Below are 22,624 nucleotides of genomic sequence, written 5' to 3'. Positions count from 1 at the left end.
TTGAAAACACTGTACAAGTTGTTCCACTTTCTGGCATTTATTATGCTCTTCTAGGTTCAAATCTTTTTTTTTTTTTTTTCATTATCTCTTCTTATAATACAGTGGGGATTTTTGATCTCCATATTTAGATCCTTTCAGCTTCAGAAAATTGTATCTAATTATACCCTTGATAATTGTTTCTTTTAATTGCTCTGTTTTAATCTTCAGAAATATCTAAAATTTATGTGTATTATATCCATTTTCTGTCTCCTTTTTTCTTTGTATTCCTCTGACACATATTGGGTGCTCAATAAACATGTCAAGAAAGAAAGAAAGAAAGAAAGAAAGAAAGAAAGGAAGGAAGGAAGGAAGGAAGGAAGGAAGGAAGGAAGGAAGGAAGGAAGGAAGGAAGGAAGGAGAGGAAGGACGGATAAAAGGAGGGAGGGAGGAAGGGAGGGAGGGAAAATGGAAGAGAAGGGAAAAAAGAAAAGGAAAAAAAGGAAGGGAGGGAGAGAGCAAAGGAGGGATGTATTTAGGGGACATGTTTTTAAGTTTATTTTACTTAGTTTTGATTTGACTTTCTGATCACTTCTGTCTTTACTGTGGATATCCAGTTGTTCACCTCCTATGGCTCTCTGTTTACTTCTTTGCAACATGTTTTTGTTTCACTCAGCTCCATCTTTTCATATCAGCCTGTATTGTTATTTTCAAAATAGCTTCCAAATAGTGTTTAAGGGTACCACTTTCTGTATTTTACCAAACATTCTATGTGTACCCTCCACACCCAACTTATACAACAAATCATTTTCAGGGTGATGTTGTTTTTTCTTTGTTCAGCACTATTTCCCACCCACCTACCACTGAGTTCCTTTTTATAAAAGTTCTTGAGTAATACCACATGGAACTGCTGGTCTGCAACAAGTGTTCTTCCATTCAGTACTGAGGAACAAAAGTGAGATTCTAATACACCTGTTTGGTTCTCTGAGACTTTAAACCATGAACTTAATCAACCATAGGAATTGCCTTTATTGTATGGACTGCTACCAGCGACATTCCCATCTCTGGCCCAACACACTCCTTTCCCTATAAAGGTTATGGTTCCTGAGATATAAGGGGGCCCTGTCCACCCTCATTGCTTATTCTTATTTCTTATGAGTAGATATCGGTGGGACAGAACAAGATGTAGGAAACTCAACTGTCTCTTTCAAGAACAAGCGTTTTAAATAATTGACTAACCACTTGTATGATTGGTATAAATCTTGGGTCTCTGAGCCAGGTATAGACAGTGTGACTGTGTGTGTGTGTGTGTGTGTGTGTGTGTGTGTGTGTGTGTGTGCACGCGTGTGCGTGTATGTGTGTATGTGTGTGTTGGCCAAAGTAGATAATACATTTTCACCCTATCTTCTTTCATGCATGCAAAATATAGTTCTGAGTTATACTGAACTGTTTTTCTTTTTCTCCACTCACTTTTAATTTCGTATCTGTTAATCCTAGAATACACTTACTCTGATAGGAAATTAACCTAAACTATAGGCTCTCTAAGGACAGGGACCATGTACTTAGCTCACCAGTGACTCCCATGAGTTAGCCACACATAAGGTTGAATGACTAAGTAAGTGATCAAATAAAGGTTGGGATGGATTGAACCAGACCCGTGTTTTAATATTATGGACAATACCCTCCATGATACCTTTCTATTTATTCTATTTATATTGGTTTACAAATATGATTTTTAAATTTTAAAATTAGAAAATTATTCCCACCAGCATCCAGAATATGGTAATGATTTGAATGGGAATTTTCTCTTAGTCCTCTTTGTAAATTTCAATATTTTAATTTCTCGTGTGTGATGAAAGTGTGAAATTAACAGAATTAGCTCATTAAGATGTCCAGAAGTTTGCTATGCACATTAAAAAGAAGCATCATTATTATGTTTTTCGTTTGTTTCTTTGTTTCAAAAAAAGCTTTCTTGTCTTATCACAATCATTCAAGGACATTTGGAAAAGGAGAGACATTTTTCCCATAATCCCAAGACTGGAACGCAATCACTATTAACATCTCAATACATTTCCTAACAGATCTCTTTTTTCAACGTGGAGCCTCTGTGGCTGTGGGTGGGAAGTGCCTCACCAGCCAAACTCTAGTGGGAGGCAGAACCATGGAATGTAGGAAGAGGCGTAGAAGCTATAGTCCTGCAGCTGAAACATTCCTTTTATTATTTGTAAATTCCCATTTTGAAAAATATTTGCCGCTCCCCAAAATCCTCTCCAGCACTACACCCCACAGCAATCAAAGAGATAGTCGAACCATCTGAGGGAGCTGCACAGAGCAAACCAGAGATGTGACTGCATGCAGTGGGTCATAGAAAGCCCTTAAACATGACTTTAGAATAATCTTGTTATTCACATCTACAAATTTAACAATTTCCAGTAACAGAGACCTAGAAATATCTGCAACTCATAATCATGGGCCTATTATCTTGGGAAAATGGGAAATGTTATCCAGGGACAAATCTACATGTGTCCAGACAGAATTTAGATGGCAAAAATGAGCAATCTAAGCAAACGCAGATAATTCTCTTAGGAAGTACAAGAGATTGTACCATAGCTTAGTAAAAAGAAACTGGAATGTTTTATTAAATCTCTGCTTTGTAATATTCAAAGGTTACATGAATTATGGGTATGCCGACCATCAAAATATTTCTATAAAGTTCTCATTTCAGATTGGGGTCAACCATGCTCAGCCATCTTTTGATCGCCATTGTTAAATCCTAAATTCGATCCCACCCTTCACCCTCAGGTTCCATATAACCTGTTCAGTTAATTATAGAAATCTAAATAAATAGAAATCTAAATATAAAACCTAAATTAATGTAACCTGTTCAGTTAAATCCTAAATTTGATCCTACCCTTTGCCCTCAGGTTCCATGTAACCTGTTCAGTTAATTGTAGAAATCTAAATATAAAATCTAAATAAATATAACCTGTTCAGTTAAATCCTAAATTCGATCCTACCCTTCGCCCTCAGGTTCCATGTAACCTGTTCAGTTAATTATAGAAATCTAAATAAAGCCCAAACTCATGGGATACAGGTTTAAGATTCTGATACCCAATGTAGACAGAGCAGATGACAGACCTACCACCCACCTCACAAGAAAGGGCTCTTTCCAAACGCATCCCTGTGTGAGTGTGCTATGTTTTAAGTATTATTTTTTTAAATATATTTTTTATAGCAACACGTAATTAGACATGTTTTCTTTTTTGTTGCTAAGCATTCTAGCATGTGATATAATGTAACATTTTGCTTCTTTCTGTTCACTTAACACACTATGATCAAATATCTTCATTTTATTAAATGGCCGTCAAAGCCATCACATTAATAACTGCATCATATCCCACCACCTATTTTTAACACCACCTATTTTTTCCATTGTTGGAGATTTCAACTGAGTAAGTTACTTTGTAACATCCCAATGTGGAATCGTCTCTGAAAAAGTTTAATGATTTAAAGGTTTAAACTTTTTGATATTGTGTGAAGACAGATACCTCCCAGTGAAAAAGGAAATGTACCATTCAGAGTGGTTTTTGTTGCTGCTTTTGTTTTGTTTTTTGACACAACTCACCAACTCTGTTCTGTTTATAGAAAATAGCTACTTATATACTGTAGCTATAATAGCAGTAGCTACTTTACAACAAAGATGACTGGGGGTTGGGTACCACTTCAGAAAGGTGTATGGAGTAATGAAAACTATGGGCCCAGGTGCACACACACACACACATCTCCTGTGGTCAGTTGTTATGTGTTTTGATTCCTAACTCGCAGCAAGATGTCCTCTAGCAGGGCCCAGTCCTGGCAGCTGGCTGGCAGAGCTGGGAATATTTGGGAAAGAAGAGGAAGGCTCTAACCAGAGACCACTAGGCCTCCTCTTTTCAAACAACAATAAATGATGACTCTCTCCTATGATACATAATTTAGCTGTGAGGTTTGGCAATTTCTGAGTAAAATGAGTACAAAATAAGAAGTTCAGCCATGTGAATGAAATACCTTTGGTTTAGCTATCCTGTGAATGACTAAATTCAAGATACAGATGAGAGAGAGAGAGTGTGAGAGAGAGAGAGAGAAAGAGAGCCAGAAAGTGCTACAGAGTGGCTGCTTTTATAGTTTTTAGCCTGAGATCTTCCCTTTCTTAACTTCATCATATTTCTTTTTTTTTTTTCTGGTTACCATCTGCTATGGGCTGAATTGTGTCCCTCCAAAATTCATATATTGAAGTCCTACCCCAAATACCCCAGAATGTGCCTATATTTGGACACAGGGTCTTTAGAAAGGTCACTGAGTTAAAATGAGATCGTTATGTTGGGCCCCAATCCAGTATAACTGGTGTCCTTACATAAAGAGGAAATTTTGACACAGACACAGAGGGAAGACAATGTGAAGACACGGGGAAAATGACCACGTACAAGCCAAGGGCAGAGGCCTCAGAAGAAGCCAACCCTTGCTGACGTCTTGATCTTGAACTTCCCAGCCTCTAGACCTGTGAGACTATTAATTTCTGTTATTTAAGCCTCCCCATCTTTGGTATTTTGTTACGGCAGCCTTGGCAGACTAATACGCCATCATTAGATTTACATGAAGGCCACACTTTTGGGGGTTTGCCCCATGCTGAGACCCTACAAAGCTACTCTCCCAGTGTGACTCATTAACTGGTCCTTTTAGCTCTGCGAGGACAAACAGGTCAATGGGAGCAAGCCCAGGACACCCTATTTATACCCAAGGAAGGGATGGAGCTGGCCCCAAATCAATATTCCTGTAAGGGCACTACCCCACCTTTCTCCTTTGTCTTTGTCAAGCGGGAATTTCTCGTTATGTTAAACACGCACTGGCTGCCTTTGGCAGAGACCAGCCCCTGGTTTAGGAGCCACTGAATCAGGACCTTAACCAAACATGAAATGACAGAACTGTTTCCAGCGGAGGATTAATTGAGCCAACTCAAGGCAAACACAACGTATTCTGGCATCGCTTTTGACAGATGGAAATAAAACAAACATTAGGAAATGGATCACAGCTAACAATATGCAAAATTAAAGAAGGTACCTTTTTAACTTTGTCTGGGAGCCCACTGGCTTTTCTTATAAAATCTGCAAAAGAAAATAGACAGAGCTGTTAATCTCGTTATATAACCAGTTAGCACATGCAGACAAGGGGAATTAAAAGTCTTTGCATTCAGGGGAGGAAACAGATATTTGACACATATATTTATTAAGGAGACTGGACTGGAAAATAGCACTGCTGTCTTAGTCAGAAATGGTGTAGAAAATACTTAAATAATACAATAGACTGTGCACAGACAGCATAAGCAGCTTACAAATGAAAGCCTAAGGTCTAAGTATTTTCATTTGAAGGTTAAATTTTCAATTAATTTTTTTCAGCTTGTTGCCATCTCTTCCAAGCGTCACTGTTAATTGCTATAAAACAATGTCTCTCCCTGTTTGAATTCTGGACATGGAGGCCAGAAGCTGTCAGTCATCTAATGGGCATCAGAGTATTGGGGCAGAAATCAAAACTACTGTGTAAAAGCTGAACCAAAATGTCAGGTTCTGAGAAGCCAAGTGATTGGTTAAAAACCCCTTTTTTCATTTGCTCAGTTTTTCAGAAGTTACATTCATAAGCTCTAGCCTGTCACTGAAAAGTACAAATAGAAGCTTTCTATTATTGGAAAGTCCAAATATCCCAATTTCAGGGGCTTCAGGGCAGACCAGGGTCTACATGGACATTAACTCAGTGGATCAGCAGAGGAATTATTTACATTTTTCTTCTTTAGAATAGAATGCTATCCACAGTCCCTGGCTATAAATGAGCTTATCCACGTCTCCTGCTGGGTTAACTGTCAGTGGAGGGCTCTCTCCCAGTTAACAAACGCCCTCATCAGCTGCAGTGATAGGAAACAGAATTTAGAAAGCAATTGTATGGTGCAGAAATTGGGTTGAAAGTAGGGCTACATCTTGAGTTGAGGACAGGATTAGAACAGAGGCTTGGGGTGTAGATACATTCACATATGTTTTGGCTTCAGAGTCAGAATTAATTTTGAGGATGATTTTAAGTTGAGAATAAAGGAGAAGAATGGCACTGAGGATAAAAATGTGTAGCATTATATTTAATTTTAAATAGGCTAGTACCATAGGAAGAATATGAATTTTATTTTTAATAAGGCAAATCTAGTCTTGTAATGCAGCTACATTTTGTATACTTTCGTAACCTTGTATAAGTCACCTAATATCTGAGCTTTAATTTCCTCATCTGTAAGATGGGAATATTAATGTCTACTCTGTGCCTTCTTGAAAGAAGAAGTAAAGGTAAGTAGGTAGATGAGAGATCGATTTTGTTCTTCCTCCTTCAAGGGGACATTTGGCATTGTATGGAGATATTTTTCATCGCCAAACTTGGGCAGGGGGTGATACCAAAACCTAGTGACAGAGGCCCAGGATTCTGCTAGACACCCCACAATGCACAGGAAAACCCCCCAAAATTAACCTGTCCAAAATGTCAATAATGGTGATACTAAAAACCCTGGATTAGATATAGTAGGTAGGGAGATGATAGAAGATGATAGAAGACAGACAAGAAACTAATGGAGAAATTGATTTTGGAGATTTATAGATTATCTATAAATCTATAGATTAATTGATTGATAGATGAGAGATATGACATGGAATACCCTAGGCATTCAACAAATGGAAGGGATTTATTATTAATATTATTAAATCTGAAGATAGGATTAATATCATTAGGGTTGTGATAAAATAGATGCTGATAAAGGTGAAATAATGGTAGTAATGAAAACGTGCCAGCCGTCATGCTAAGTGTTCTGTATTTTTGCTACATTTAAGATTGGGGTTTGTCCCAGTCTAAGATTAGGGTTAGTGTTAGAGGTATGGATTGAGTGACGGTTGGGATCAGGGCTGGAGCTGAGGGACCACCGCTTCCCAAGGAGCAGACAAAGCTCACTAATTATTTTGGAAACATGTAGGCCACCCTGCCAGCATCAAGTATCCCAGTCTGAGTTCCTGCAGTTCAAGGGGGGACAGAATTGATGTGGCATGTCAGAGTGGCCCACCCCACAACCGCCCACTTTCTCAGGCAACGGTATCCATTTATCTGGAGCACACTGATGACCCAGTTCCATCCAAGTCTCCATATCCGATTCCATGAGGAAGGAAGAGGTAAGCTGCTTCCTATAGCTACCCTCTCAAATACAAACTGGACAAACGTATGTCTTTCCTCAAAGTGGGATTAGTTTCGGAGCTTTCCTAGCATTCGCCCTTCATTTCTCTTGGTAGGTATCTGGGAGTGGAATTTCTGGGTCACTTTGTAAATTGATGTCTCCCCTGGTGGGGTCTTGAGTAGACATTGACCCAGCCTCCTCCTCAGCACTGTGCAGGGTAATAATGGGACAGCCTGAGAACTCACCTACTATGTGTTCATAGCATTCATTCCCTGGGAGATTTCCCATTAAAACTTTGAAACTCCACTTACCTTTAAACCGAGGACAGCCTTGTAGTAATGTCCTGAGGTTGCGATTTCAATACAAGGAGTCTCTAAAATACAAAGATGTGAAATTATCTTGAAGAGGTGACAACACATAAGATGATCATGTAATATTATTGCCATCATTATTGTTATTTTTGCTTGTCATCTGCAATTTGAAATGATGGAGCTTTAAGCTCTACTTGGTAGGATCAGGCAGCAACAAAGATCTAATGCAAAGGGCTCTTGATAGTTGGTCCCATCATTTCCACCTCCCAGTTATGGGAACTTCCCTAAAGTGATTTGCCTCCCCAAGCTCTAACTGCTTTACTTAAAAAAAAATGGGGCCACCAACCTCATCTCTCAGGGTTTCAAGAAGATTAAACAAATTGGCAACATATTTAATCCAGTTTCATGCGGTTGTTGGGTGGTGATAAAAGTGAACTGGCATCTTAACATGCTTAACCATAGAGCTGGGAGGACTATGGGTGGAGCTGGGCCCTTTGTTAACTCTCTAGTCTTGACTTCCTGTTGAACTTTGTGGTAACTTCCGGGGGAGGGATGTGACTAAAGAGGGAAGCCATGTTGGTTTGGCCCTTCTTTTTCATTTCCATGTGGGTGACTGGTTGGGATACCAGTGGGCATATACACACTTTTGGTGGCTTTGTTTCTTTTTCTTTTCCCGGATTTGGTGGGTTTTCTGGAGAGTTATTTTTTTCCAGTCAACAGTAGTTACCTGACCTTCATTTTAATCTACAAAGGTTGCATATCTCAAAGGACCCCTCAAAGAACCAAAATACATATGTTACAGGATAGGTTGCCTACGATTCTGCGTCCAAATTCAATGTTGGACAGGGAGGGTGGGGGTCTGACACTAAGCAATTCTCTGACACCAGCTGGGAGCTTTACAATGTAACCCAATTCTGACACAATCTACCTGGAGATAGAATCAGATTCCACAGGTTAAGGGCTCAGTCCTATAAGACTGCCTCCCCCACGTCAGACGCGAGTCACAAGGCCAGGTTGTCACCTGTACATCTGGACCAACCAGCTATAGACTGGAGAGTCCAACACCCCACTCCTAGGATTTCATTAATGTGCTAGAGCAGTTCGCAGAACTCAGAGAAACATTTTATTTACTAGATTACCAATGTATTATAATATCATATCACTCAGAAACAGCCAGATGGCACGGATGCCGAGGTCTAGGTGTGGGGAAGGGGGACGGGGCTTCCACGCCTTCTCCCTCCATGCGCACCCCACTCCCTGTGCCTCCACAAGCTCATCCAGTAGAAACTCTCTGAACCCCATCCTTGGGTTTTTACACAGGCTTCATTACGCGGACGTGACTGACTAAGTCATTGGCCAGTGGTGACTGAACTCAACCGTCAGCTTCTCTTCCCCTCCCAGGAAGGGCGGGGATGGAACTGAGTTCCAACCCCTCAATCACATGGTTGGCTCCCATAACAACAAGGTTTGGGTTTGCTAATTATCTCCCTCCCCCCACCCAGCTTTAGGAGATTTCCAAAAGTTACTCCTTAGCATAACTCAGTTGTGGCTGAAAGGGGATTGTTCGGAATAACAATATACCCATTTTACAGTTATGGCGCTGAGGCGATTTCAGGAACAAAGGACAAGAGACCAAATACTGTAACAAAAGATGCTCTCATTGGTCTTATGGCTCAGGAAATGCCAACAGTTTGGAGAACCATGAGCCAGAAACAGAACAAAGACCAAATATGTATTTCTTATTATAAATCACAATATCATACTGCCTCATTTTATTCACATATTCATTTTTTTTTTCACTGGGGATCTATCTGTATAGAATTTTGGTATCTCTCTTTTAAATAGAAGTAACAACAAAAATAACAGTACAACACATTAATAAGGACCTTTTAAAAGGTGCATTCATATTGAGGATATTATTTAGACTATTAAAATCTGTGGCTCTCAAGCCTGGTTGCTCATTAGAAACATCTGGAGAGTAGTTCTGCTCAATGCCGGGCACCCCCATCTGGGATTCTGATTCAACGCATGGGGTGGGCAGGACTTAGAAATTTGGAGATTTTTTTTTTAACTTCCTAGGTGACTCCAATTAGACCAGAGTTCAGAATCATTACAATGGACTGTGGAGACTAAGGCAGAGGCTAGTTCTCTACTGTTCAGTTGGGAAGCCAGGAGAAAGGTTAGAGGACTTGCCCAAGGTCATACATCTAAGTTGTGATGGCACTGAGATATGAACCCAGGTCCCTAGACTCAGTGCTCTGTTTCCTACACCATACTTTCTAAGAAGAAAATTTTACTAAAATTTAATTAAACTGGAAGTCCTGGAGTGCAGAAAGGACAACTTGAGCCCTTGGCAAAAATATACAAATGAGTGACAATAATAATAGACTCACCTACAATGAGTCCGCAGGGGGGCCTCATCTTACTTTGCCTTGGGTATGCCAAAACCAGGACATGGCTCCTCAGAAAGCTGCTTACTTACTAGGAAGAAATTCAGTGAGAAGTGGAGATTCTAGAGGGACAGATAAATCAATAAGCAAGACTACTGAGTTGGTAAAAGGCCCAGCTCAGCTGTTCAGAGCCAAAAACAGAAAGGCTTCCTGAGCAGGTGGGTGCCTTCATTGTGGTAATCAACTCTGGGCCCTAGAAGCAGTGATGTCATCAGGATTCCTGGGATGCTCTGAAGGAAGTGAGTGGGCCCCTAGGGAGCACATAAATATGTCACTGCAAACACCTGGGCGGGGCTACCAACTCAGGGCCTCTCTGCACCCAAGGCCTGAGCAAATGTTAGCCAACTTGTGAGTCTGCGGATTGATGGGGAAAATGCTAAACTGTAAGGAATCAAAATTTGAGGATGAAATGGGAACTATAAATCATCAAGCCAAACCTCTCACTGCACAGATTAAAGACAAGGAAGCCCGGAGAGGGGCTGTGACTTGCTTCAAGGCCACAGAGCTAAGTGGAAGGCAGATCAAAGCTTTCTTGCCTGGTGGGTCTTCCACCATTAAAAACCAAATAAACAAGAAACCGTGGGCAAAACACAGACAAGCCCCAATTACTGTCAGGAAAAAGAGATGGGGTGGTGGGGGGCTTCACCCTATGCACCCTCATTCTTCTGTCCTTCCATTGCCTCCTCCACCCGCCCTCCGCTCGGACTGTGGAGAAAGCTTCCACTTTGGCTGCCACTCTGTGTTAGAGGGATCCAAGGAACCACACGGAAACCTGTATTCTCTGGCTTTGCTGTGTGTCTTGGGATAAGTCACTTCACTTCTCTGGGTCTTCACTTCTCTGTGAGTAAAATGATGAGTGTGAAAAGACAATTCTAACAATACACTGCCCGCTCTACTCACTAAACCAAGGATTGGCAAACTACGGCCAATTCTGGCCTGCCACCTGGTTGTAAACACAGATGCTCCTCAACCGGATATCCCCAGCGTAAGTAGAAAATATGGTTAAGTTGAAATTGCATTTAATACACATAACCTACCAAACATAGCTTAGCCTAGCCTACCTTATATGTGCTCAGAATGTTACTGTAAACCAAAGAACAGGTCTGTGGAGAGAGGGGGGGGAAGGGAAGGAGGAGGTGAGGGAGACAAAGGAGGAGGAGATGAGATCATCCCTAAGAAAAGGTGCAGCTACCAGACCGGCCAGAACTAGATTTTAGTTCTGACAGTAGATCCAGGACACCATCTTGCTCCTCAAGGTGAACTTTCGCTAATTATAATGGATTACAATATTATTAGCATTGCAGGTAGGGAAAATCTCCACCCCTCGTGTGGCCATGACAGTTCGAACCAAGCCAAATAAGGACAAAAATCCCTCCTCCCGACAGAAAGGAGTGGTTAGTGAGGAACAGCCTGGAAACGCCTATGAGGCCATCCCTAAGTCTTGAATATTTAGCGCCTTCATTTTCAGTGAAATAAATTCCCAAGTCTCATTGTTCTTCGGAGCAGCTGCTCTTCTCTGGATCTGCCTGCTATCTGCTGCTTGCTTGGTTTTTTTAGTGTGTCCTTGACTTCTTTCCTGTGGTGTACACCAAGAACCTGCTTTCCGCCAACAGGAACACTATCCAAAAGATGCTGGCAACACACTACACTACACTGTAGAGTATCAGTTGTTTACCCTCGTGATTGCCTGGCTGACTGGGAGCTGCGGCTCCCTGCCACTGCCCGGTGTTACAAGAGAATATCGTACAGCATATCGCTAGCCCGGGAAAAGATCAAAATTCAAAGTATGGTTTCTACTTAGCAGTTTCATTACCATCGTAAAGTCAAAACTCCTAAGTCAAACCATCACTAAGTTGGGAACCATCGGTGAAGTTTTACTGGGATACAGCCACACCCAGTCGTTAATGAATTGTCTACACATGCTTTTAATCTACAATGGGAGAATTAAGCAACAGAGACCACTGTATGTCCCACAGAGCTGAATATATTTACTATCTAGCTTTTTGCTGATTCCTATAAAACAATACACCCTCTGCCTACTACCTGTGAGATACACACACACACACACACACACACACACACACACACACACACCAGCATATATTTATACATTTCCTCGTCCAGATAATTTTTCTGCTTACGTGTTTGCCTTTAATAGAAAATTCATTCAAACATCTAACTAAACACAGAAACAAATTCAATAAATGATCCTCATAGCTCCCGTTTTAACAGATGTAAATATTCAGTTAGATTTTATGTTTTCAAAATACTGTACCATAATAATCTATATTTACATGTAATCCTGAATTATCTTAGAAGGAGGAAGAAAAGCCATAGGTACATGCATGAACATTAGGGTTAAATGACCTAAAGCGTCCAGCCTGACTATACCATGATGATTATCATTCTATTTTTGGTTTTTCAAATGAGTAGGATCTCGCTTATGAGATCCATGGGCTAATTTACAAGACACATTTTATCAGAGAGTCAGAAACTAATTATGAGGTTTTTTAATCAAATATACAGTTTAATATAAAAGTAAAATTGTGATTTCAGTTGATATCTAACCATAGTTAACTAGTAGTACTTGAAGCACGGCTTACATGCTAACATAAGGCAAGATTTAAAGGAAATAAAGCCTGAGGTTGAGTTGATACCCCTTTCCATCCACTCTTATCCTTAATCCACTTGGTGAAATCTCAGTGTTAGGCATCAATCTTAATCAGAAAGCCCTTTTGTAACTACTATGTCTTTTGCTGGGAAAAGCCACGCCTTTGAGACTGTTCTGGACACCAACGGTTTGCATACCTTCACCAGAACTCACAGCCTCTGAGCTGACTAGGTCCCAGCGCACATGAAACCAAGGACAGATTTTTGTTTCATCTCCTCAAACCTGACAGAGACTGAAAGGGAAGCTTCTGCCTCTCATTTGCCGTCATCAGCATCAGTGCCTGCCTCCCACAACCTTGGCGTATTTCTTCACTGCATTCAGTATTTTCCTTTTTGAGGCTACTGCATGGCGTGTGTGCATGGGCGAACGTGCACCTGTATTCTAATCCTCCCTCACTCCTTCTAGTCGTTAAATGGACTGGATGAAGTGAACAGAAATGAGCACTGAGGGCTCCCCTTTGAAAAAAATTCTCCTTGACCGATATCCCTGTGATACAGAACTTAAAGATCCAGCCAGAAACATTTTTTTTTTTTTCCTTAGAAGACCAGAAACTCTGCTAGGTGAGCACATGGTTAGTTACATCTTCACTGAAATGGCTTGAGGCAGAAAGAAACATTAGTTTTACAACAGCTATTTCTGTTGTGCTAATGATGCCACAAGGCAGGAGGAGGTGACCTGGCCAAAATCTAAGGTTCCCACCTGTCCTCCCAATTCCACTCGGAGGCATTCATGACTCGCACGTGTTGCTCCTCTTTCCAGATTAAGGGCAATATTTTTAAGCTTTGGGATTTAATGTCCCTGCTTCAGCCTTCAGAACCTCTCCCTCAACCAAGTGACAGAGCTCCAACCACGTATTAGTCATCCCAACCTCCCACGCCTAGAGCCAGAAGTGTGCCTGACGCAGAACCCAAGGGGACTATGGAATGGGTAATAAAGAAAGATTGTTAAATATATCATAAGTACCTATTACCAGGAAGATTAATCATGATAAGAATGCCCTTTTCTTAGTGCAAGACTTTCTCTCTTGATACTTAACCTACCCCCGTAGAGGAGGTTAAACTATGCACCTTATGGGGGACTATTAAGACACCTATAATTAAAATGACTATTCCCTGAGTGCTCAAGGAAAATCACATTTTTTTCCTCCTAACAATTGAAAACACAATAAAAAAAAATAACTACAGCAACTTGAGAAAAATAATATCCCTCCTAATTCCATCACCAAATGGCATAAATTCTGTCCCCCAAAAAGGCACACAGGAACCTTGGGAGGTACAAGGACACCTGGAGAATTTACATAAATGCAGGCCCACCTCACATACACTCTGCTTCTCAAGCTCAAGATTGCACCTTTTGATAAAGCCCCAGGCAATTTGGATGTTGGCGGTCAGAAGACCAAGCTTTGGGAAACATTGCAAATTGTTCAATACTAGTATTTTTGCACATGCCATATGTCCCTCCCAACCTTCCAACTCTATTTCCTAGCTTCTATAGTGACCCACTATATATTTATTTATACTACATATGTTTTTCAGCCTGGTGAAATTGAAGAGATCAGAATTTAAATCCCAAACCTTCTCTTAAATTTATTCTGATCCATTCTTATTAACAGGCCCACAGGGCAAGGGCATATGTACAGCTTTACTGTGGGTTGCCATATCGCTTTCTTCTAGTGTTAAGAAATTTGTATTTAAATAGGCAGATTAAGAGGGCCCGATATTCACCATAACGTCACCAGCAATGTGCATCTGAATTTATTTTTACTTTGTTCTGCTAATTTAGTCATTGTAAAATGGTATCTCTAGGTGGACTTAATTTGCACTTCTTGCATTTCTGGTGAAGATTAATACGTTTCCCTGTATGGTGTTTTGTTTTGCTTTGCTTTTTGCTATTTACAAGTTTCCCAGAGTTACAGTAAAACTTTTGAATTTCTCTTTGGGTTCAGGGCAAGGCTTATTGCTTCTTTATTGTCAAGACAACAGAAACTTAACAGAGCTCAAAAGCCAGGAATGGAGCAGGGACTATGGCTTGATTCAGCAGCTGAGGGTGGTACTCTTGGCCAAACTATCTTGTGTCCTGAAGGTCTTACTGCAAACATTTCTAGACGGGAGGAAGAAAGTATTCCAACTCAGGTTCCATGGGAAACTGACTCTGAGACTGAGAATTGGAAGCGGGAGAGTCTTGGGGGAATTTTCCTGAAGATTAGGACTTGGAAGGGGTGAAGGAAGCTGGAGCTGACAAAGGAAGGTGCTTGAACGTCTCAGCAGTGGCCCTGGGGAGCGCTAGTGCGGAGACGACCCTTCATTGTTGTCCTGCTTTAAGGCAAATGTGCCAGGACTTTCTTCCTGCACATGGACCAGTCAAAGGATACGGGCTGCCCCAGAGAAAGGGTTGGGTGAACTGTCAGCCACCAGCACCACCAGCTGCTGGGCAGCTAAAAGCCTGACTCCTAAAGAAGGAATCCAAGTGATGTACCACAGCATCCTGCCGAAGGAATCTGACGTTGGTTCAGACACTACAGTTTCTTTAATGTATGCTATGGTTTTAGTTATCTACTGATGTATAACCACTTCGGAGCATAGTGGCATAAAACAAGTGCCACCTTTAATTTGACTTGTGATTTTGCAAACTGGGCTGGGCTCACCTGGACAGTTCTTCTGCTGGTCTCGCTGGTGACCACTCATTGGCTGCATCCCGCTGGTGAGCAAGCTGTGGGCTGAGCTCAGCTGGGATGATAGGGTACCTAGGCTTCTCTTGCTCTCATTGGAGTCTCCAGGCCTCTTCTTCACAATGTGGCCTCGTCACCTCCAGGCAGCTTCATCACATGGTCTCTCCGGCAAGGTAACTGGTTTTCTTATATGGATACTTAGGGCCAGGTCCCAGTATAAGCCTTTAGAGCAGAGTTTCTGAACCTTTGACTATTGACAATTCTTTGTTGGGATGGCCGATATCTGTCCTGGGCATTGCAGAATGTCTAGCAACGTCCCTGGCCTCCACTCCACAGATGCCAATAGCACTCTCCCAGTTGGGACAATGAAAAATATCTGTAGACACTGCCAAACACCCTTGGGGAGCAAAATCAGCTGCCATTGAGTATCACTGCTTTAGAAAGACTAACAGCTATCACTTTAGTACTCATGGAAGTTCCACCACATTCATAAAATAAGCCACAAACACAGCCTAGAATCAAAGTGCATGAATACCAGGAGACATGGGTCATTGGGGGCCACCAATGTAACAGGCCACTATGGTTCTCTGAGGTTCACATTAATATCCCTATATTATAATGTGAAACAAAGGTTTATTCTTTCAAAGCCACAGTTAGAAAGTCACAGTACCAAGATCTGAGCCCAAGTTTGCCTGACAGCAGAGCCCATACTCTCTGCTGGTTCCAAAGGGTTACTTTTAGAAATGAACCACCCTCGATCTCCAAAAAAAAAAAAAAAAAAAAAAGCAAACAAAAAACACGTCAGAGAAAAGAGAGAGGCTTTACTCGGGTTTAGTTACGGTTAATGAAGAAAACATTAATCACTTGAAGTGCTGTTTCGGAGCTCATGAAACTGAAATGAAGCACAATATGAAATGTTCATTTATTTCTGAGGGGTTTATTTTGTTAACATTCAATCACTCAATCCTTGTTGCCTTATTTATAAAGTTTGAGGGAAAGAACACTATTTTTTCTTTTATAAGTAAAATTCTGTTCTGAGTGATGCACCTAACAGCCTCCTTCTCCTACAGATGCAGGGGTGGGGGCCGGAGGCAGAGCCGGGACCACCCGTCGGATGCCGGGCCCCTGAGGGCAGGGTTCCTTCAAGGACGGTCTGCTCCAGTGCTCCTCGCTGAGAACTGTACCCTCTTATGCAACCCCAATTTCTGCCAGGGTATCAAATGCCTAGACTTAAAGTTTAATGTCACCACTCACTGACTACCCCGCTTTGGATGAGTCATACAAATTTCTGGAGCCTCAGTTTCCTTATCTAGAAATTAGGTCAAATAACTCCTACCATGAGGGATTTGTGTTGAGAAACTGAAATAGGCTCTGCACACAGGATCCCTTCACTGCCCCTTCCTGAGAAAAAAGTGAATGACAGTAGCTGCAGTAGACACAACAGAAAGATCTTGACTCATGGGCAGATTAAGACCCGGCTCCTCTGTATCACGCAGGAAGCCCAGTGTGGGAGAGGAAGCAACAAGTAGATTGGGGCACATTCTATCATCACCATGACTCATGGATCCTATGCCACCTCCCCTCCCACCCATAAAGGGAACAGACACATAAAGCGCCAAAGCAAAAATGAAGCAGGAATAATGTCCCTCCTCCACCCCACCAGACAGGCAGTGGAAATTGGAAAGAAAGGGAAGAACAGAATGCAGACCAGAAGTCAATTGTCATCCATCATTAAGTACAGTTACCACTGCCTCCCAAGTGATCCTCAAAACACAGTCTGTGAGCTCTTCTCCAAATTGTATTCATTACACTTATCATGGAGGAAACTCTTATATCGGAAATGCCCAGAGCCTTAATGCTCTGGTTAGCTGCATGTTCTATCTAACAGGAGGGCCACAGATATTACATGCATGGAATTCCAATTTTCAATGTTGAAACATGGAAACAGCTTTTTGGAACAAAGTTTTAATCAAACATAATTTAATATTTATCTCAGAGCTTCTACAGTACAGGAGGATTTTGTATTGCCTCCAGGGTATAAAAAGAAACACCCATTTTCTAAGATTTATATGGGTAAAAATGTGGGTAAGTGGAGATTTCTCATGTATCTAGGGAAGTTGATATGGACTTCCTTCATAGTTAAACTGATTTGGGTTGAGTCCTGACTCTAGACTTACTCACTGACTGCATTTGGGCAGGTAATCTCTACAAGCCTCAGATTTTAATCTGTAAATTTGATATAATGGTATCGCCCTGAGAAAGCAATCAGATAATAATTATAAAGCCCTTAGCACAATGCCTGACTCATAGTAAGCAGGCAGTCAAGTCAACTTTATTTTGCCCTTTCTCTTCTTTCAGATTCTATTGCATGAAAAATAAACATGCAGAGAAGGAGCCAGGAGCAACTACAGAACACCTAATTGTCCTCCTGGAGGAGATGTTGACAAAACAAGGCATGGAGAGGTTCGGGTGTAGGAAGATAATTTGGGCTTCTGCAGTACACACGACATACCCTGGCTTATCTAATCACCAGGGCCGTCCTGTGGTTGTGAATGCAGGCTGATTAGAGAGGATGAATTCGGATGCCAACCTAACTTATATGTGAAATTTCCCAAACCCATGCCAGGAGACCTGCTGTTTGGATGAGTGGCCTACAGTGGTACAGCCACAGGCATATCTCCAGTGTCTTGGTGGAAGTGTGACAGCTCAGCCTCGACGGCCTTCCTGCAGTGAGTTAGGAAAAAGCATTATGGACCTCCTGCTTGTGCTGCCTTATGTGTCTCAAAGATACACAGTGGCTTTTCTCTGTCATCGGTCACCCTTGGGCGGCTACACACACAACTGTTTCTAAGAAATTTTGCCTCCGATACTGAGCCTAGTCATTGAACCAGTTTTTTGTGTGTTTTTTTCCGCTAATTATTTCCAAATGATAGCTAAAGGCTCCCTTTTATTGACTGGCCCATTGTTTGTCTCATTTTTATATTAATGTGCCTCCATTTCAATTAAGCCATTGATGACAGGTCTTGGCTCAGACAGATGGTGTCTCCAGTGAGGACCTTCTCGCCTGTGTTTCAGCCACCTGTAGGGTTTTCCATGACAGTTTGTTCACGCAAAGTGGGGTCAGCTGTCCAGTGGGTACCCAGGAATCAAAATGTTGTCTTGAAGTGTGAACAGAAAAGCTCAGTGGGCATCCGTGACGCAAGAAGCACTCTGGTGAGAGGAAACAGGTCCGAGAGCTAAGCAGCAATGGAGGCAGCCCCTGCAGCCCAGAGAAGCTGCAAAGACATGTGGTGTCTCAGGAGCCAGAGATGGAAAGGGCTTTTATTTTTTTTTTTTTGGGGGGGATGGGGGAGACGTGCTCCCACCCTGGCCTCTGTGTTTGCGTTACTTCTGCCTATGATGCTTCCTGTTGGCTGCTGCTCCCCAGGGACCAGGACGGTGTGGAGGCTGGAGGCCATGCTGTTCCTGCAGCACTGACAGGGAAGAGCAGGAAAGGCCAGAGAGAGCCAGCTTGTGTCCTGCAGTCAAGCCAGAGTGAAAGTTCTGGGAGAAGTGGGTTTTTCAATCTACCAGGTTTGTCTGCAGCCCTCACATTGAAGATGAGGCAGTGGAAGAGGGATGGGGTGTGGACTTGGAATCCAGTGTCCAGTGGTTCAGTTTGCCTCTGCCTCCTATTAGTAACGTGAGCTGGGGTTTTTGTTTCATCACACTGAAATGGGGCTAAGACTACTGACCTTGTAGGGTGGTTGTGCGGTTAAATGGAAGAACACATGTAAAAGGAATGGTGCGTATGGTACTCTCAAAATGATTTTTTCTTTTCCTCTTTCTTTCTTTGTTTCCAAAGCCTTGACCAAGTCTGGGTAATTTCCTACTAAAATCCATGCTCCCTTTCTCCCTAATAACAGAATCTTGATTTTATTCAAAGACAACTATGAGCCCAACTGACAGACTGAAGCTACTAGCCTGCCTTGCAGGTAGAGGTGGCCAATGAGATACAGGCAGAAGTCACTGAGTGGGGCTTGGGGGAAAGCCCCTTTTCAGCACTTAACCAAACCCTTCTCTCATCCAGGAACCATGGCCTGAGCTCAGGCAGAGCTGGCACGAGGCTGATGCCCAGGAAATGTTTTCTGAATGAACAGCAGGAAAAATAATAATAATAGAAGACGGCTTACATTTATGAGTGTTTGCGTTACGTCTGTCAATGTGCTAAGCTCTTTTTTTTATTTAAGCTTTAAGAAGACCCTACAGAATATTTTCTACCACTAACTTCTATCTACAAATTAGGAACCTAAATTATAGGGACACATGAGTAAATATATGTAGGCATGAGTGAGTGAATGAATGAATGACCGGGCCTGTTGGAAGTCAAGGAGAATTAGAGGTGGAGGGTAGATGTGGTTTTCTATTACTGCTGTACAAATCACCACAAATTTGGTAGCTTCAAAAAAACCAAATTTATCATTTTGCAGTTCTATAGATTAAAAGTCCAACACGGGTCTCACTGGGCTAAAATCAAACTGTGGGCAGGATTGTTTCTTTCTGGAGGCTCTAGGGAGAATCTGTTTTCTAGCCTTTCCAGCTTCTAGAGGCCGCCACATTCCTTGGCTCAGGGCTCCCTTCCTCCAACTTCAAGGACAGCAATGTTGGGTCAAATCTGTCTCATGCTGTTACACTACCACGTCTGTTCTGTCTTCTGCTTTTCAGGACTCTTGTGATGACACTGGACCCACCTACATAATCCAGGGTAATCTCCCTACGGGGACAGCTGACCAGCAACCTTAATTCTATCTGCAACTTTAATTCCCTTTTGCTATGTGAGGTAGCATGGTCACAGTTTCCAAGGAATTAGGACATGGACCTCTTTGGGGACCATTATTCTGCATATCACAGGTTTCCTCATCATTTATAGGAACATTTTTGCAACAGGAGCAGCTGCAGCCTGTATCTAACTCTATGGCAAGATGCCAGATCTCAGTCTAAGGATTACAAGACGACGAAACCTACTTGGCTCATTTTCCTGGCATGGTGGTTGAGGTACAGCTGTGGTCACGGAGTCTCAGGTTGTCGCCTTCTGGTGCAGACTGACAGTCAGTCCTCTGGGGGAAGGATGAAGGTAACACTAGCCAGTCACACCCAGTGATCACCTGTGGGTCACAGCGCTTTCCTCATCTTACATCCAGTGGCCATTAGCCATATGGAATTGATTTTCAGGAACTCAGGAAGAAGAGAGGGAGGGGTGTTGTATTTGTTGAGCCAAGGTCAGTCTCTTCAGATTCACTTTCCCACTCATGTCTTTAATCAAACATGAAATTCATGTTTGAAAGTAGGACACGAATGCCCCAAGAGGGATGGCAACTAGCCTCAGGTGCCCCAGCGACTGAGTGACATCACAGAACTGGACTCTGAGGCCTTCCACCCAGCCTAACCTTGAGTAAATCTGACTGTACATCCAGAAGTTCCCATGGCCAGACTGCTCTTCAGGCCTTTGATCCAGTGCCTTTCATGATAGAACAACCTCTTCATGCCCTTACATGCTTATCTCGTTCTCTTTATCAGAATTCATGCTGCCTCCAGAGAGCAACCTCTCACCATCCCACCCAAGGAGCCCATTTTGGCTCCTGTCCTTACTTTGTCCAGGTCAGCCATTCATGTCAACTAGTATGTGTGCATGTCCACAAGGGGTCTCTCTCACTTGACCATGCATTCCTTTAGTTCCCCACCACCTCTGCTCCCACCATAATGTCTTTCCCACCATTGACTATCTCCAAATCCTTGCTGCTTAAAAGACAATTGGATGCTTTGAGTTGTCCCTAGTCAACAAATATTTTCCCTTTACTATTGCACCTCACTGCAGCAGCCTCAAAGCAAACCAGCTACCTTTTCTCCAATACCTCAATGATAAAATAATCCTTCACATGTTCTCAGGATCGAGTATGTCTCTCTATTCAAGTCCCTGTTCAGCAATATTTTGCAAGAAATGTCTCCCTACTCTTCCATCAAAAAGTGGAACATGAATTAATTGGTCCTTGAGTCATCATTGATGTTTCCATATGGTGAACTGCTCAGGGTAACAACAAAACAAAGCATATTTGTAAGGCTGAGAGGACGATGCTCCCCACCCCATCCCCAGGCTCTGTCCACAGAAACCCAAGGAGTAGATGGAGGTTTTATGTCTAGCTGAGTATTGCTAACCACTATTATCTGAACAGAGTAGTGCCCTCCTAGGTCAAATATCAGAAAAAAACAGGTAATTACAATTAATACCCCCTGCCATCCTCCCTCTGCCCTGCACACTGGAAACAAAACCTCACTCATTCTCTCCAGGGTCCAGAGAGGTGGTCCAGGGCTTCCATGCTGCCTGTGGGCAGCTCTCTAGAAGAAAGGTCTGTGTTCCCATTTTGCGGATGAGAAGACTGAGGATAAATACGGCAGGTGTTTCTGGAGTAGCTGGGGTGGTGGGAACATCTGTCTGCAGCTACATTTCTTCATTTCCAGGATGAAAAGATGACTATGGACTGGTGAGCACAAAACTAATCTGAAAGACTTTATCCAGCCCTGTCTGAACCTGACTTTGGGAAGCTGCACTTAGCACCCACCATCTACCACGAACTGAGCTGGAAATTTTCATATCTATTTAATTTAATCTTCTTAACAACCCTATATATTTTAAATTCCATTTTGTAGCTGACAAATCTCAGACTGAAGGAAGTGATGTGACTTGCCCAAGGTCCCCCAGATAGCAAGGGACAAAACCAAAATCTGAATAGAGTTTATTCATTCATTTTGATTCATTCTTCCACAAGTATTTATTGTCGTTATGGACACTGTGCCCCTAAACAAACCAGGCCACGGGGAGAAGCCAGAGTCCCTACAAGGCTGGGCTTTAATCTTAAACTGACTGGTACTGAACCAGACAGGACATGCTGAGTCGCTGGGGCCAGGTCCAAGGAGGAACCCATGCCCTGGAAAAATCTGTCTCATTTGGCATTATCCTCCTTCCCAGGTAAGATATTTAGAGGATCACCAAATACAATTTCTCAAGAGCTTTCATTTCTCTGAAGCCTAGGAGAAACGCCCCAGCACAACACGCTAGTTCACAGCCATTTCACCAGCAGCAGAACAGACCAGAGCAGGGGTGGCTGCACCTCAGTTGGCCAATTTGGGTAGACTGGGCTCTGGATTTCAAGAGCAATTCCTGGATTCAAACACTAAACCTGACACCTCTTGGTTTTGCAGATGTCATGTCACCTGCCAAAGCCTCCACTTCTCATCAAGTTCCATAGTAATTCCTTCTTTGCAGACTTATGGTGGCAACCAAAGGAG

The 22,624-nt window shown here is 42.3% G+C and overlaps 1 long non-coding RNA gene across 2 annotated transcripts in view; it reads right to left on the bottom strand.

The window, feature by feature from the left end:
- The window catches only part of LOC141567688 (uncharacterized), a 398,636-nt gene that overhangs the window by 163,293 nt on the left and 212,719 nt on the right, over positions 1 to 22,624 (bottom strand). For both annotated transcript variants that reach the window (XR_016022066.1, XR_012490509.2), the window contains 2 exons: positions 7,513 to 7,574; positions 5,074 to 5,117 (listed from right to left, as the gene is read on the bottom strand). This is a non-coding gene — a long non-coding RNA (uncharacterized LOC141567688). The remainder of the gene's footprint in view (positions 1 to 5,073; positions 5,118 to 7,512; positions 7,575 to 22,624) is intronic.

This window comes from Rhinolophus sinicus, chromosome 8 (assembly GCF_057876585.1).
Source record: "Rhinolophus sinicus isolate RSI-liver-muscle chromosome 8, RSI-T2T, whole genome shotgun sequence".
Taxonomy (NCBI): Eukaryota; Metazoa; Chordata; class Mammalia; order Chiroptera; family Rhinolophidae; genus Rhinolophus; species Rhinolophus sinicus.
This window is presented reverse-complemented; position numbering and strand designations above follow the sequence as displayed.